Here is a 19,055-nt window from a genome sequence, read left to right as displayed (position 1 = left end):
TAAGTTTATTTAAGTAGTTATAAAGTGTTCATACAAGCATGAAGTGAGACTGTACTTTATAATAGACCAATAGACTTAAAGTTAACCCAAGTCAAGTAATATGTTATAGGGGTTGGCATATTACTGTTGAGACTTGCATGTAACAGTGTTTTCTGTCGAGACAGAAAGCTTATCTCACAAGCTTTAGATATTCAGATATCTAGACAGTTACATGTATCCGGTGAATGAGTTCATTAGGATTGGGACCCGACTTGAGATAACATAATGGATTGATTTATCTAATGTGTCAACTGTTCATCTCATTGGTATTAGTAGGTATAACTAATCCTCAGACTCAAACATTTGTTAATTAGTGATTCTGGATTATGGAGTCTGATACTTTGATTCTGTGCGAGCACGATCCAACAGGTCAGAGCCCGGGGTGTGTGAGAGCAGGGTTGGGTATCACACAAAGTAATTGCAGAATAGTTAATGTCAGATTGAGCATTCGTCACTCCCGATAAGTGGGAGATATATCCAAATGGCCGCTTGTGGTGAATTAACTGAAATCCTTGCAAGGTGATAGAGTTAAGAGTAGAAATGAACATTTCACTTAACTTATCTTTTCAGAGTGAATTCAACATGTACAAGTAAAACCGGATTCTTCGTTATATGTAACCTTGACACGTTCCATGGTTATAAGGAATTGACCGACAGGATATAGTTGATGAAGGATCATATTATACTGTACCTAATGCATAAAGGTTAACATCAGTTATCAACCTGACTTCTTAATTGCTCAGGGGGAATATCATAGGTTCTACTAGTAACAGCTCGCGACGGTATTCTGTTATATATATGTTGGAATTAATCGTGATGAATAATTTCAAAGGATATATACGGCTAGTGGCAATAAATAACCTAATGGGTCGCATATGAGACTTGGAATCAGAGGACGAAAATGTAATTAGTGAGACATGTATATATGGGCCGGAATTTGTATATTAATTAGGGGATAAATTAATTTGATTAATAATTATAATTTGATTATGGTTATGAATTAAATTAAAGGATTATCTGATAATATTAATTAGAAATTTTTATGTGATTGAAACTCTAATTAATTATCCCTAACATTAATTAATTATTAATTTGATTAATAATAATTATATAGATATAATTAGTTATTATTTAAATAATAGTAAAGTGATTATTTAATTATCTAATTAGGAATCCTATTCGGAATAAGATCCTAATTAATTAATTACCTAACACAACTAGTGTTGGTCCCGTGTAACGTAGTAGGATTAGTTCCAAGGGGTGGGGTTAGGAACTAATGTAACTTTTTCACTAAATGTTTGACGATTTAACTCAGTTTTAGGTCAGCAAGGCTGAGTGAGGTGTGAGACAGCTTTAATCAGATACTGACTAGAGCTGTTTCAATTGTGAGTTGGGAAGTAACACTTTAGGTCAGCTTCCAACTCAGCACTCTGATTACTCAGCGTCGGTTTGTACAAATTATTTACTGAGCAATTTAAGCAAGCAACACATACATATACATATATATCAAGAGAAAAGGGTTAGAGATTACTCAGCAGACTTATCCTGGTTCGGCCTCACCGCCTACGTCCAATCCCCAGAATCCCTCTGGGCTTTTTCAATCCACTACTAAGCTCTTTAAAGGTAGAGCACAAACCGTTTACAATAGCAACTGAGTATGCAAGAGTACCGTCCTCTATTCGTCTACTCAATCCTATCTACCACTGAATACTATAACTGAGTATTCAGATTTTCTCTACCACTGAGTACTATAACCGAGTACTCAGCTTCACTCTTCTAACCTTTACAATTGATACAAGATTGTTCTCACAAAACGAAGAACACTTTAGATGAATAAAATTCACTCTAGATTTTTACACAATGATTGGAGTTTGGTGTAAGAACTTGCCTTTTCTATTTAGACAGCTTCTCTTTTGGATTTTTGACTTAGTGAAGATTTTGCTTGTCTGTTTCTCTCTTGTATGTTCGGTAATGATCCAAGTGATGAACTTGTCCATTTATAGTGAATTCTGAAGCTTCAATGATTTGAATTCAGACATATCTGTTGAGAGTAAACGGTCTTCTTCCGTCATTGATTGGTCAGCTTCCAGAACCGCAGGCCAATCCTGTCTTCTGATCTGCGCAGGAGGCAGGCTTGCCAGTTTCGTCTTCTTACACCAGGTTCGTCTTCTAGCGCTAGGTTTATCTTCTTGCCAAACGTCAGATGGTCCATACGTCTCGAAAAGGTCCTTGAAACGGATTTTTGAGGCTTCTGAAATGTGTCAGACTTTGTCTCGCAAGTTGACGGATAATTGGACACTGACTTGATTATCACGCAGCTTGACTTAGCGGCGTCTTGAATATTGCTCAGCTTGACTTCGCAGCTTTGCCTTCAAGCTTTCCTGAAGAAGACATTTCTTTCGTAAAGCTGAGTTGCATTCTACTCAGCTCTGATGTGTGACTTGCTCATGCTGACTTTGTTCTGTCTTTCTTTTAGAGACTTTAAGTTCCTGTTCTCATTAGTTAATATATTCAACATTGAACAAACACATTAGTACAATTAAATCAAAGCACTTAAATTTAATTGTTTTAATCATGGGATTAACTTAAATAATTTTGTCAAATCAAAATCATGTGGAAAGGTGTTTCAACAAACTCCCCCATTTTGATGTTGGCAAAGGTATTTAATTAAGGAACTCAGTGTTGAGCATCCCTCATGATTTTAGACCTTTTTTATTCTTCTGAGATTACTCCATTGTAAGGGTTGGATCTGTTGACTTAGTTCAACTCTAAACCTTCTAAGATCTAATTGAGTGAATCTAAGACTTGAGTCCACTGACTTAGTTCAATTCTAAACCTTCTAAGATTTAATCGAAAAGAGCCTAAGGTTAGCTTCCGAAGAAGGTCAATACTTGGAATATTTAGTCATTTACTCAGTTTTGATACAAATTAAGTTCAGGTATCAGAGTTGGGTTTATCAGAGTTGAGATATACTGAGTATATTTTGCTTGTTTAATTTTTATGTTCACAAGTTTTAAGTTGTTGTTCAATGAGTAGTTTCATGAGACAGATCAGCATATAAACACAGCAAGTAAGCATTGCATATATAAAAATAGTTTGTATAATAGATGCTTATATAGATAGATAGTCAGTTCAAGATAGAACATGCCAGATACAAAATTGCAAGTGTCAAGCTAAGTCTGGTTCTATTTCTACTTCTTGATATTGGCTTGAACTTGGTTAGATTTGGCTTTGGGTTTGGCTGTTCTCTGTTGCTGACTTTGATTGCCTGTGACAGCAGAAGTTGAGCCAGGAGGCTTCTGTTGAGTTCCGGCAGCTGGCTGCTTAGCTTTATCTTTCTCTTTCTCCATCGTTTTCTGCTGAGTTCCGGTAGCTTGCTTAGCTTGATCTTTCTCCCCTGTTTTGCCAGCATCATTAGATTGAAGGGGAGGAGCATAGAACTGCCCTTGTTAAACAGCACGAGTCAGTATGGAAGAATAGTGTTGCATGTGACTCGTACTTTCTCTAAGACCCGTAAAGACCTGCATGCCATCTTTCATACTTGAAGCGGGAATTTTGATGTGTGCGCTGAGCATACTAAGTAAAAACTCAAGAGACTTCCCAATCCAAGTAATCGAGTCCGTCATTCGTGCATATTATTGATAGTACATCCTGAGTAGTGCAGAATCATATGAATGACGCTGAGCATTAATGTGCTTAACATGCGCAAGTGTTGATCGAGTGCAGTGCAGAATGTCATTGGTCTTCACTTGGTCAGTATCCATTTCCTCATTGCTCAGGTTGAGTAGGCGAATGGCTTCACCAATCTGTTCAATGGTGCATTGAGAGGTGGAGGAGATAAGTTCTCGAGCCCCGGTTAGCTCGGTGGTCAGCTGGGTAAAATGCTGAGTGACCTCAGCAGAAGTTGCGGATGATGAGTTCGCAGCAGTTAGGGCGTTGATTTTCCCTTCCATTGAGTTCATATGATTAACCATCATCAGCTGAAGTTCGGCCAACTTGACCATGAATTCTTGCTTGGGCTGCTGAGAGACTAGAGAAGTCATGACACTCATCAGCTCCTTAAGACCTTTGAGTTCGGTCAAAAGTTGCATGACGGAGGAAAATTGAGTAGGCTCCGCAGGAATGGACCCAGCAGCATCGGCTTGAGACTGATGAATCTCTTGAAGTAGAGTTTAAGCAGAGTGGATGATTCTTCTTCCTGACTCAGAAGCATCCAAATAAGTATAAGGATCATTAGTATTGTGCTCAGAGGCCGTTTTCTGGTTAGCAGCAGGAGTTGGAGACGTTTGGTGCTGCCCAGAAGTAGAAATGCCAGCTTGGTCATTAGCTGCACTTTTATTAGTAAGGTCAGCATCAGGAGCTGACTGGTTGATGAACTGCTTAGTGGAGGATGGAAGTGTTGGCTCAGCAATATTATTAACCTGCTCAGGGTCAGTCTGAAGTTGAGTTGGAATTTGAGGTTGAGGCAACTCAGAGCTGTCTTTAGCAGGTGGATTTTCCTTTGCTAACTCAGTGTGTTGAGCAGCTGGAACTTCGATCACTTGCTCAGTGGACGGTGGAGCAGAGGTGTCGGTAGAAGTTGGACCCTTAGTGGCTTGTTCCTCAGCTTGAGAAACAGAGGCTTGTTTTTCCTTTACTTGGTCCGGAGTGGGCTCAGTGATGGTGGTGAAGAATTGGAACTAGAGCCCAGTTAAGTCTGTGATTGGGTCCCTTAATGGTGATTCATCCAGCAGATCTATAACATTGGGCTTTTGAGCTTTGCATTTGAAATGCTTGTCCGCACTGCCCTTTGGAGTTTTGGTTGGAGGAGAATGGTCAGTAGCAGGAGAGTCTGGTGACTCAGACGAGAAGTTGAGTCTTAAGTCAGCATAAAGGTTCTCCTCAACCTTGTCCCTCATTGGATACTTTGCTCCTTGCTCATTAGCTTGCTCAGCAGCAGCTGTGTTGCTCGGCTCAACAGACCCTATCTTATCAGCTTGAGGTTGTTCCTCAGTACAGCCTAGTTCTTCTTCCTGATCGCAAGGAGTCTTTTCCAGGTCAATCTCCTGAGCTCGCAGGAAGTGAGAGTCCTTGGGAATGACAAAGTCAGTGGGGTTGGCTTCCAACGGTGTCATCCTAGAGGTCTTCTTCCTCTTTAGGGGTTGCTCAAGAGTCTCCTCGCTCTCTTCTTCAGGGTCAACTCTTTCCTTCCTTTTCTCAGCTGACTCTGCCTTCATCTGCACTGACCCAGCGTGTGCAGTTTCTTTTCACCAACCACCACCCTGATTTTCTTGGCAGTCTTGTTAATCTCTTTGGCTAGTGGGGTTGAGGATTGGTCAGCTTTTCTTTTTCTTTCCTGCCTAGTTCGCTCAGCAGGTGCTGTGTCAATCACAACTCTCTTTCCTTTCCGAGACAACTCAGCATGTCCTTCTTCATCCATATCACCCTCAACATGTTCTTCTTCAACTACAGCCCCTTTTCCTTTCTTAGGTTTGATAGGTTGACTGTGAGATAAGACAAGTAGGATGCCCGTAGTGATTTCAGTCCCTATCACATTTATTTCCCCCTTTAAGCTGATTTCGTGATCTTGTAGAATTTTGGTGATCAGAGAACCCATCCTAAGGATCCCAGTTCTGCGTTGGAAAGCCCCAATGAGAAATACAGGCATGTTGAGTAGTTTGTAGTTCAACATGTGCCAGATTAAGAACTGTTCGAAGTTTGAGGCTGAGGAGGAGGCATTGACCTTAGGAAATAGATAGTTGGTCAGGATGTAGTGTGCTTGTCTCTGAGGCTGACCCATGTTGGTACTGTAGATTTCGCCACTGTGGTTTTTAGGTTTACAGAACACAGCTACATACTTAACCCGCTTATAGTCGTTTGTGCACCGGAGTTCTGCTCCTTCTTCTTTTAGATCAAGTAGTATGGCGAGATAGGAAGGGGTGATGGTAATTTCCTTGTTCTTGACCTTAGTAATCATATGGTCGTCATTATCGTCGGCTACTCTTAGATTTGCGTAGAATTCCTTTACCAGTTGTGGGTAGGTAGTTCCAGGAAGAGAGAAAAGTGTAGTCCATCCATTCTTTGAGATCCAGTCGTAGAACGGTTTCTCAGCTTCGACGAAACTCTTAGAGAACCATCGGGAGTGGTAGACTTTTAGATTTTTAACGCTGGTGAAAATTGGGAAGAATTGTCTTTCCTTCAGTTTCTTGTTCTTTTTCTCCTTCTTTTTCTTTGAAGGAGTTGATTGGTCAGTTTGAAGGTTTTTGCAAGGGATGCTGACCTTGGGAATAGATTGGTCAAGTTGAGCATGGGTTTGCCCCTGAGACTCTGAGGAAGTCTCGTGATATTCCCGCTCAGCAGGAGAGGCAGGATTAATTTATGAGAGGTTGTCATCGTAGTTCTCGCCGGAGTTATTCTGGGAATCGCTCGACATGGTGTTCTTGAGGGTTTTTTGAGAGAGTTAGAATATTATGGAATTTAGGGAGAGAGAGATCGAGTGCGATATGTTTTAAGCGTAAAGAGAAGTTAATGGGAAATCATCCACTATTTATAGCCGGTGCGTGTTGATCTGATAGGCCGGAATGGCGGTTCGTTCTCGAATAGATCAACGACAATTATCTCTGGCATTAATGACACATTTGGCGCATGGTTTTCTTTTTTTTTTGGTAGGAACAGGAAAGAAAAACAAAAACAGGAAAAAAAGCCTAGCCCAGGATTAGCCTAGGAAATCTAACCCCCACCACATCATCCAGGAGGAGCGAAGAAAGGAAGTCAGGAGGAGAAGAGTAAGTTGTGACCCCCACCTCTCTTTATGACCAGCCACCGCCAGATGATCTGCCACCCTGTTCTGCTCTCTAAAGATATGGCTGAACTTGATGGACCCAAAGGAAGAACTGATTCTCTTAATATCTTTAATTAAATTTTGCCTTTTTAAGCAAATAGCTTGATTATCGGAAATCATTTTGATAGCCTCCTGATTATCAGATTCAACAAGCAACTTATCCACCCCCAATCTTTTAGCAAGACTAAGGCTAGAAAAAAATGCCCCAAAGCTCAGCCAAAAAGGACGAACCCAAGCCAACATTTTGAGCAAAACCAGACAGCCAGGCACCCCCATCGTCTCTCAAGACTCCACCTGCAGCAATTTTGCCATCCTTAAGGCAAGAGTCATCTGTATTAAGCTTTACCATACCTTCCCTAGGCCTTTTCCAACAAAGGAGGTGAATAGCCTTACTCTGGGTAAATCTGGTAAGAGAATCCTCTTTGAAACTGTCAATAATATAATATAACTTCTTGGCAAAGAAATCAACCAGGTTAGGGATAGAAACTGTTTCTCCTCTAAAAATCTCCTTATTTCTCCAATTCCAAATCTGGTAGCACACAATAGCAAAGAAAATCTCACCATGTTCCAGGTTATCCAGCAAATTCCCACTCACTCCATCTGCAAACCAGTCAAGGTTAGAGTGGGACAAGAAAGCATTAATCAAGTGGTTGGGGAGAATTTTCCTCCACACCTCTTTACTTCTAGGACAATCCCTAAGAGCATGGCAAATGGTTTCCTCATGCCCTCTGCACCTACTGCAAGCATCAGAAACCACCAGATGGCGTCTTTTCCTATCTGAATTGGTAAGCAATCTATCCTTAATACCAAGCCACAAGAAGCTTCTAATTCTGTAAGGAACTTTAAGGGCCCAAATTTTCTTCCAGATATCAGAAATAGGACCCTCCTCAATATGGCTAAAGGCCTCAAAGGCAGACTTACAGGTATAAGCTCCATTGTTGGTCATTACGCTTACGTCATCCTAGGTGGCTACTTAAATACGCGTGCAAGTATTAATTACGCAAGTCGTTCTACTCAGCATGTAGGATACTAAACGTTTAGAGTTCTGAGTGTGTAGGTTATTGTAGAAGGGATTCATATCATGTGAAGTAACTCAGCATTTAGTAATCACTCAATATTCATTTAGCTCAGAAATTTATTGAAGAGGATTAGACATACCGATAGCTTCCCTTAGTATGCTGAACTGCTCACGAGCCAATGGCTTCGTGAAGATATCTGCCAGTTGTTCATCCCTTGGGACATAGGTCAGCTTGATCTCACCCTTGAGTACATGATCTCTGATGAAGTGATGCCTTATGCTGACATGCTTCATCCTGCTATGTTGGATTGGGTTTTTAGATAAGTCAATGGCACTTTTGTTGTCACAATTGACTTCAATTGGTTTGGTTTGAACTCCATAATCATCCAGCTATTGCTTGATCCATAGGACTTGTGCAACACACTTCCAGCAACAATGTACTCAGCTTCAATTGTTGACAGGGCAACTGACGACTGCTTCTTATTGAACCAAGACACCAGACAACTTCCAAGGAAGTGACATCCTCCTGAAGTGCTTTTTCGCTCAAGCTTGTCTCGTCCATAGTCAGCGTCAGTGTATCCAACGAGTGTGAAATCGTTCGTGTTGGGATACCATAAACCTGCATTCACTGAGCTTTGCAAATATCTAAGGATTCTTTTTACAATTATATAGTGAGATTCCTTAGGGTTAGCTTGATATCTTGTGCAGTAACATATGGAGTACTGTATATCTGGCCTACTTGCCGTTAGATAGAGTAGAGAGCCTATCATACCTCGATATAATTTGTTATCTACTAACTTACCTTTTTCATCAGCACAAAGCACAGTGTCAGTACCCATTGGGGTAGATATTGGCTTACACTTTTCCATATCAAATTTCTTCAATATCTCCTTAGCATACTTAGTCTGACTAATGAAGATGTCATTCTTCCCTTGTTTGATTTGAAGTCCAAGGAAGAAGTTGAGTTCTCCCATCATTGACATCTCAAACTCAGTTTGCATCTGTTTGCTAAATTCCTTGCACATAGACTCATTAGTAGCACCAAAGATAATATCATCTACATATATTTGTGCCAACAGGGTATCTTTACCCTTTTTCTTAATGAATAAGGTTGTGTCAGCTTTTCCTCTGACATAGTTCCTGGTCAGCAGAAAGCTGGTCAGCCTTTCGTACCAAGCACATGGTGCTTGCTTCAGGCCGTACAGAGCCTTTTTGAGTTTATAAACGTGGTTTGGAAATTTTGGATCCTCAAACCCCGGAGGCTGACTAACATAAACCTCCTCATTTATAACTCCATTAAGAAATGCACTTTTAACATCCATTTTGAACAATTTAAATTTCATAAAGCTAGCATATGCACACACTATTCTTATTGCTTCTAATCTAGCTACGGGTGCAAAGGTCTCACCATAGTCAATACCTTCTTGTTGACTGTAACCTTGAGCTACAAGTCTTGCTTTGTTCCTGACTATGTTTCCCCGTTCATCTAGGTTATTGCGAAATACCCATTTTGTTCCTATGGTATTTTGATTCTTCGGTTTAGGCACTAAATCCCATACTTCGTTTCTCTTGAATTGATCAATTTCCTCTTGCATTGCATTTATCCAAAATTCATCGTGCTCAGCTTCTGAGAAGTTTTTCGGTTCATGAACTGAGACGAACGCAACGTTACTGAGATATTTCCTGAGTTGATTTCTGGTCACCAGGGTGTTCTCAGCAGCATCAAGAATGGACTTCTCTGAGTGTCCTCTTGGAATCTTGATCTCTTTTGGCAGTGTTGAGTTTTCAGGAGTCGGTGTTTCAACAATCTTTGAGTTTTCAGGATTATATTGGTCAGCAAAGATAATTTCAGGTTCGTTCTTACCTTTGGTCAGCCCTTGAGGTTGTGACTCAGTGGCTCCATTTTGGTCAGCGAAAGCTGAGCATGTGTCATCTTCGGTAGGCTGACTTATCTTCCCTGTAGGGTCAGTTTCATCGAACTCAATATGTACAGACTCTTCTACGACCTGAGTTCGTTTATTAAACACCCTATATGCTTTGCTGTTTGTTGAGTACCCTAAGAAGATAGCTTCATCAGCTTTTGAATCAAACTTAGCAAGGTTGTTTTTAGTATTTAAAATAAAAAAATTTGCAACCAAAAGCACGAAAATATCCAATGTTGGGTTTTCGTCCTTTCCAAAGTTCATAGGGGGTTTTCTTAAGTATAGGTCTAACTAAAGCCCTATTGAGTATATAGCAAGCTGTGTTAACAGCTTCACCACAGAAATACTTTGGAAGTCTATTCTCACTCAGCATTGTCCTAACTATTTCAACTAAGGTTCTATTCTTCCTCTCGACTACCCCATTTTGTTGAGGTGTTCTAGGAGTAGAAAAATTGTGGTCAATGTCGCTGACTTCACAAAATTCATCAAATTGTTGATTTTTGAATTCTCCGCCATTATCACTTCGGATGTGAGCTAATTTTAGGTCTTTGTCATTTTCAAGTTTTCTAATCAGTGTTGAGAACATCTCAAAAGCTTCATCCTTGCTACTCAGCAGGATGACCCAAGTATACCGAGAAAAGTCATCTACAATGACTAAGGAAAATCTCTTACCACCCAAGTTGAGCGGCTGGACTGGTCCGAAGAGATCCAAGTGTAGTAACTCTAATGGACGCTTGGTTTAGACAACATTTTTACTTTGAAAAGACTTTTTGGTTTGTTTACCTTGCTGACAAGCATTGCATAATTGATCCTTCTCAAATCTAAGTTTGGGCAAACCCTCAACTAATTGCTTTCTTGCTAATTTGGCTAGGAGATCCATGCTTATATGAACAAGTCTCATATGCCATAGCCAGGAATTATCTTCCTTTGACACTAAGCATATCTTTTTTGAAAACTTCTTTTCTAAGTTTAGCATGAAAACATTTTCAACACGAGGGGCAGTTAAAATCAATTCATTTGTTTTTCCCTCGAGTATTCTACACTCAGTGGCATCAAATACAACCTTTCTACCGCTGTCACATAGCTGAGCTACGCTCAGTAGGTTATATTTAAGACCTCTGACTAGGGAGACTGACTCAATAGTAGGATTACCACCAACGGTACCTTACCGTACTATCTTACCCTTTTTGTTGTAAACTTACATTTCCTCCTTTATGCATAAGTGTGATGAACTGAGTTTCATCACCAGTCATATGCCTCGAGCATGCGCTGTCAATGTACCATAGCTTTGACTTCTCCGCGCACCTCAGCCTCACCTTTAATGTAACTAGTTATCTTTAGGTACCCAATTCTTTTTGGGTCCTCGTTTGTTAGAGTCAGCAGGTGATGCATCATATTTGATTTTGTGACGGCATATATTTATGGTGTGGCCATCTTTCCCACAAAAGTCACAATAAGCTACCCTTTGGGGGTATTTCCATTTTTGGTCAGCACGATTGTGTTGAGCATGCCAGCATACCTTTGTGGTATGTCCTTTCTTTCCGCAGAAGTCACATTGGACATTCTATTGAGTATTCCACCTTCGCTGACTAGTACCTGAGTACTCAGCTTTTGGATGGAACCTCTTCTTAGCCGATGTATTCAGCTGATTCTGTATTGATGTGATGTCCTTCCTCAGTTTCTTGGAATCTGATTGGACTTCAGAGACAAACCTATGCAAGATTTTTAGATTCTCATCTTGCCTAGTGTTGTCCTGAAGGAGATGTCGAAGGTCACTGAGTTTAACTTCCTCGATCTCATCACATCGCCTGCTGAGTGCTCTTATTTTCTTATTACACTTTTTGATCAGTGTATAGAGACCACTCAGGGCATTAATCATTTCATTTCTGAGCAAGGGTATAGACATTACCTCAGTTGTATGTTCCTCATGATCAAATTCTTCAGAGAGGTCAACTTGCTCAGAGAGACAGTGGTTAGCAGCTTCGTCAGCCATGAAACAGATATTTGCTGACTCAGTGGCATCAACTTATGACGAGGTTGACTCATCACTATCACTCCATATGGCCACCATTGCCTTTCTGCTTCCCTTTTTTGTCTTTCTTTAAGGTGGGATAACTTGATTTGATGTGCCCAGCTTGATGGCATTCAAAGCACGTAACAGGCTTTGAGTTGTCCTTCTTGTGTCTGCTGTCGCTAGACTCAGCTTTGTATTTATCATTTCTTTTGAATGGCCTTTTGCTGTATTTGTCATTTTTCTTAAACAGCTTCTTCATCTTTCTTGTAAACATGGCCATCTCCTCATCATCTGATGAGTCAGCTTTCATGACAATAGATTTTTGCTTCTTGTCCTCAGTTTTTTCTTTAGCCTCAAAATTCTTCATGGAGATCTCATGAGTCAGCAGAGATCCGATGAGCTCATCATATTTGTACGTGGTCAGGTCCTGAGCTTCTTTAACAACTATCTTCTTAGCTTGCCAGCTCTTGGGAAGACTTCTCAAGATTTTCTTCACATGTTCTTCTTCTGTGAAGTTCTTGCCGAGTCTCTTAAGCTCATTTATGATGTTAGTGAATCTGGCATTCATCTCAGAGATGTCTTCATTATCATTCATCTCGAACAGTTTGTATAACCGCATATGCTGATTCACTTTGGACTCCTTGACCTTGCTAGTTCCTTCATAGGTCACCTCTAGCTTCTTCCAGATTTCTTGTGCTGACTCACAACCTGAAATCTTATTGTACTCTGCAGCATCTAACGCACAGTGAAGCATATTTATAGCCGAAGCATTATTTTGTAATTTTTAAGGTCATCCTCTGACACTTAAACTCACTATTGACAGTTTTTACTCCGTCAATGGTTTCATAGGGAACAAACATGCCTTGGACTATAGCTAGCCATGCACTCATGTTTGTTGCCTGAATGAAGTTTTTCATTCTGTTCTTCCAAAATGTAAGATTAGATCCAAAGAACAGAGGAGGCCGATTAATAGATAATCCCTCAGGGAGTATCTGTGTTGTTTGATTTCCTGGAAGGAAACGAGTGCTGTTCTCAACCATTACAAGGATCAGCTCAAGATAGTTTTATCTTTGAATAGTGAGCTATTAAGCTCTGATACCACTTGTTGGTCCCGTGTAACGTAGTAGGATTAGTTCCAGGGGGGTTAGGAACTAATGTAACTTTTTCGCTTTACAATGCTGACTTAACTAAATGTTTGACGATTTAACTCGGCTTTAGGTCAGCAAGGCTGAGTGAGGTGTGAGACAGCTTTAATCAGATACTGACTAGAGCCACTTCAATTGTGAGTTGGAAAGTAACACTTTAGGTCAGCTTCCAACTCAGCACTCTGATTACTCAGCGTCGGGTTGTACAAATTATTTACTGAGCAATTTAAGCAAGCAACACATACATATACATATATATCAAGAGAAAGGGTTAGAGATTGCTCAGCAGACTTATCCTCGTTCAGCCTCACCGCCTATGTCCAGTCCCCAGAATCCTTCCGGGCTTTTTCAATCCACTACTGAGCTCTTTAAAGGTAGAGCACAAACCATTTACAATAGCAACTGAGTATGCAAGAGTACTGTCCTCTATTCGTCTACTCAATCCTATCTACCACTGAATACTATAACCAAGTATTCATATTTTCTCTACCACTGAGTACCATAACCGAGTACTCAACTTCACTCTTCCAACCTTTACAATTGATACAAGATTGTTCTCACAAAATGAAGAACACTTTAGATGAATAAAATTCACTCTAGACTTTTACACAATGATTGGAGTTTGGTGTAAGAACTTGCTTTTTCTATTCAGACAGCTTCTCTTTTGGATTTTTGACTTAGTGAAGATTTTGCTTGTCTGTTTCTCTCTTGTATGTTCGGCAATGATCCAAGTGATGAACTTGTCCATTTATAGTGAATTCTGAAGCTTCAATGATTTGAATTCAGACATATCCATTGAGAGTAAACAGTCTTCTTTCGTCATTGATTAGTCAGCTTCCAGAACCGCAAGCCAATCCTGTCTTCTGATCTGCGCAGGAGGCAGGCTTGCCAGTTTCATCTTCTTGTGCCAGGTTCGTCTTCTAGCGCTAGGTTTGTCTTCTTGCCAAACGTCAGATGGTCTATGCGTCTCGAAAAGGTCCTTGAAACGGATTTTCGAGGCTTCTGAAATGTGTCAGACTTTGTATCGCAAGTTGACGGATAATTGGACACTGACTTGATTATCACTTAGCTTGACTTAGCGGTGTCTTGAATATTGCTCAGCTTGACTTCGCAGCTTTGCCTTCAAGCTTTCCTGAAGAAGACATTCTTTCGTAAAGCTGAGTTGCATTCTACTCAGCTCTGCTGTGTGACTTGCTCATGTTGACTTTGTTCTGTCTTTCTTTTAGAGACTTTAAGTTCATGTTCTCGTTAGTTAATATACTCAACATTGAACAAACACATTAGTACAATTAAATCAAATCACTTAAATTTAATTGTTTTAATCATGTGATTAACTTAAATAATTTTGTCAAATCAAAATCATGTGGACAAGTGTTTCAACAACTAGGACTAGGGTTTTGAGAAGTCTATAAATAGACTCCCTAGCCTAGGAAATTCGGCCAACACAAAAAGAATAAGAGGAGGAATCGTTCCATCGTCGTCTCGGCTAATTTACTTTATTTCTTACTCCCTCTTTGATCTCGTATCGATTTCTGTTAGAGGCAATCATTGCGATTGCTATACTTTAAAGGTTGATTACTGATTAGTTTTGTTTTTCTGTGTTGAACAAAAACGTTCGTTGCTCACGGATTGATAATAAGAAGTTGTGGGCACTTCGTTTGCAACCGTAGATAGTTCTTCACCGAAGGTATTACTTTCTATCCCTCTTTATATGAAATAACAATTAACAGATCTTGGAAAAAGGAAATAGATAAAATAGATAAAATTGTATTATTCCACTACGCCTAGGCTTGTCTATTTTCCTATGTTAATCTGTTATTTCATATATGTAAATAAAAGAGTTTTTCAATCGGATTGAATAAATTTATTGTTAGGTTAATTAATTAATCGGTTAGTTTATTTAATCTAAAGATAAATAAGTTTTGATTACTTGTTAATTAAAACTGATTATGCATAGTTCCTAATTATTCCGGTTGATAATCGTTTAAACAAAATCTAAAGGTTTTATAGTTAGATAATTAAAACGTTTTGGTTTTATTAAATCTAAAAGATAAAAACTGATATTCTGAAAATTGTTTTGAAACAATTATATGTATATATATATTTTAAATAAATAAATAAATATAATATAAAAATAGTAGCGTCGGGGTCACTGCCGCGAGGCAGCCACCCCGCGCCACTGTTGCTGGCTGCTGCAGTGGCAGCAACCAGTAGCAGTGTGACGCTGCTGCCGCTAAGGCAACAGCGCCGCGGTGCCGGCTGCTGCCCTAGGGCAGCAACCTTGATGTTGGGGCCAGGGCGATTAAATCAGCCCAACCCAATCACTGATACGGGTTTTTAAAATTGTTTTAAAACAGGCCCGTGTTTTAAATATATATATATGATTCAGAATATAATAATTTGTTTTGATTATCAAAATCAATTTATTTAAAATTTTGTTTTACCTAAATATTTGATATAAGTAATTCAAAGCGTTAAATGAATTATACGAATTAATTAGGATATGCATAATACTGATTTTGTACATGTTATATTAATCTAATATGTAGTTGCTACAATTTGATTAGATTAAATATAAAAGATACAAAATTGACAAGATTAAATTAGATGTAAATTAATTTAAGTTGTTAATTTGATTAACTCAAATATTACACAAATAGTTTATGTAATCAACCAATTAAATTTAATTTAATTGACTCTTTGCATGTTTGGCGTTATGGACATATTAGACCCTCTATAATAGTTATTCAGTCTTTTGGTATTTTAAAATAGGACATGTGTGTCCTGCCTTCTCTTACTCTCTATTGTATTTCTCTTCTCATCCAATCCCTTCAAGTAAATTGAAGTTTCTTAGAAATTGAATATTGTTGTAATTCAAGGTGCCAAGGAAAAGACGGAGGACCCAAAGAGAAATATGTAATAGTTAGTATTTTCCTAGGGTGACCCTTTATTCTGTTTCTGGCTCAACGGAATAAACTTAGAGATGTGTCCATAATTGTCAATGTTGAATGTATGAGTGTCTGATGAATGCTAAAGCAAATCAAGACTAGGTTAGATTATGAGACTTTAAATAAAACCCCTCACTAATCAAAAGTCAAGTCAATAAACGAGTTATTGTAAAAATCGGTTGCCCCTCCCTAATATTATAATTCAGCCGGCAGTACTGGGGGCCTTAGGGTTATTGAGTAAACTCAAGCTCGGGGTCTTATGGTAACACCTGAATTATCAAAAATCGTTTTCACGAATACAAGGTAACGACTTGGATTAGGTTAGAATAATTGGATGAGTAAACTCATGTTGTTCTAACCTAATGGGAAATATGTTTGGGATTGATAAACGACACATATCAGTTACTAATGTGGTTAGTAACCCAATAACCTAGAAGTCACATTGTTGATATGATTGATTGCATGAATCTACCTAATGAATAGAACTTAGCTTGTTGAGTAAACTCAAGGTGAAATTTTATGAGTTAGGATTCTAGCTCACTAAAGGGTTTTGAATATCCTTCGAATTAATATGGAGGGTTATTAATTTGGTAAAATAGTGGGAGCAATTTAAAAACATAAAAGTCCAACGTATTTAAATTGTAAATGAATTAAACAAATGAATAACATCCGTCACTTTTCTCACTCTCAGGTTATTAACAAATCGTACTCTAAAACAATCATGTCGAAAACTGATCTAAGAAATATCCTTACCGATAACAAATTGAATGGTTCAAACTTCACCGACTGGTATCGCAACCTCAAAATCGTTTTGAAGTTCGAAAAGATAGGGTATGTATTGGATACGTCGATACCCGCTCTTCCGGCCGATGATGCACCCATTGAAGAGATTGATGCCTATCAGAAGCATAAATCTGATGATGAACACGCGGGGTGCATCATACTTGCATCGATGACACCAGATCTGCAAAGGCAACATAAGGAGACGGATACCTATTCTATTGTCATGCACTTGAAAGAGCTGTTCGGGAAACAGACTCGTTGTGAACGTTTTGAGATATCCAAACTGTTGTTTCGATGCAGGATGCAAGAGGGCACATCTGTTATGACACATTGTGTCAAGATCATTGGCTATATCACCAAACTTTCTAGTATTGGCTTCGCGATGGATCATGAACTAAGTGTCAACTTACTTCTCACATCCCTCCCAAAAAGTTATTTGCAGTTCACCATGAACTACCAGATGAATGACTTACATACCTCTCTTGAAGAGCTTGCCAATATGCTCAAGACTGTTGATCCCAACCTGAAGAAAGATAAGGTGGTACCTGCTCTTGTGATTGAGGGATCAAAAAAGAGGAAGGGGAATTTTCCCAATCTGAAATATCCCAAGAAGAACAAGGGAGGCAAGCCAGCCCAGGCCAAAGGAAAGCAAGTCAAGAAGCCCAAAGGGGAATGCCACTTCTGTGGTAAAGATGTGCATTGGAGGAGAAATTGCAAGGAGTACCTAGCTTCTCTCAAGAAGGGAAAGAACGGTGCTTCAACTTCTGGTATGTTCTATATTGAAATTAACTCAATTTCGCAATCTGAATCTTGGGTATTAGATACCGGATGTGGATCTCATATTTGTACGAATATGCAGGAACTAAATCGGACTAAGGAATTGAAGAAGGGAAGCATAAACTTGCGAGTAGGAAATGGAGCAAGAGTTGCCGCCCTCGCGATTGGAGATTATGCTTTGTGTTTGCCCTCTGGACTTGTAATAGAATTAAGGAACTGTTTGTATGTTCCAGAGATGTCTCGTAACATTATTTCTATTAGCTGTCTAGTTGATGATGGTTTTCATGTTTCAATTAAGAACAATCGTTGTGAGTTTTATAGAAATAATATTTTCTATTTTTCAGGAATATCATTGAATGGGATTTATATTTTGAATGATAAAGTTTCTGCTTTCACAATTGATACCAAAAGACTTAGACTAGATAATTCAACTTACTTTTGGCATTGTCGTTTAGGCCATATAAACCAGAGACGCATGCTTAAGCTACATCAAGATGGGAACATGTGAGTCATGTTTAAAAGGAAAAATGACAAAGACACCCTTTAGCAATAAAGGTCAGCGTGTATCAGACACTCTAGGATTAATACATTCAGATGTATGTGGTCCTATGTCAGTCCAAGCAAGAGGAGGATTCAGATACTTCATTAGCTTCATAGATGATCATACTAGATATGGTTATATCTATTTGATAAAGCACAAGTCAGAAGATTTTGAGAAGTTCAAATGCTTTAAGAATGAAGTTGAAAATCAAACAGGAAAGACTATTAAGATACTTCGATCTGATCGAGGTGGGGAATATCTTTCCGAAAAATTTATGAATTATCTAAATGAATGTGGAATATGCTCACAATGGATGCCTCCTTATACACCACAACACAATGGTGTATTAAAAATGAGAAATCGCACCTTACTAGATATGGTACGATCCATGATGAGCACCGCTTCTCTTCCAAAATCATTTTGGGGCTATGCCTTAGAAACTGCCCTATTTACCTTAAACCGAGTTCCAACCAAATCCTCCAGTTCCACACTATTCGAACTGTTCGTTGGTAGGAAACCCATCTTCTCCTTCATGAGAATATGGGGATGTTCAGCATATGTCAAGCGTATTGTGTCAGATAAATTAGATCCCAAATATGACAAGTGTTTCTTTATTGGATACCCAAAAGAAACCATGGGATATTACTTTTATCATCGAGGTGAACAGAAAGTAATTGTATCCAAACACGTAGTGTTTCTAAAGAAAGAGTTTCTAGAGGAAACACAAAATGGAAGCGTAGTTGAGCTTGAGGAAGTTCAAGAGGAATCACATGCTGAAACCGCGGAAGAGGAAGTCGAGCCCGAACCTGTTTCACTGGATGAAACACAAGTGTCATATCCCACTCGTAGATCTCGAAGAGTTCGTGAACTCCTAGTTAGATATGGTTTTCTAGTGGGAGATAACGAACTGGTTCTTGTGTTAGACGATGAACCCGAAACCTACGAAGAAGCTCTTGCTAGTCCAAAATCTAAAGCATGGTTGGAAGCCATGAATTCTGAAATGGACTCCATGTATACTAACCAAGTGTGGACTTTGGTTGATCCACCC

Source organism: Euphorbia lathyris, chromosome 5 (assembly GCF_963576675.1).
Source record: "Euphorbia lathyris chromosome 5, ddEupLath1.1, whole genome shotgun sequence".
In the NCBI taxonomy this organism is placed as follows: Eukaryota; Viridiplantae; Streptophyta; class Magnoliopsida; order Malpighiales; family Euphorbiaceae; genus Euphorbia; species Euphorbia lathyris.
This window is presented reverse-complemented; position numbering follows the sequence as displayed.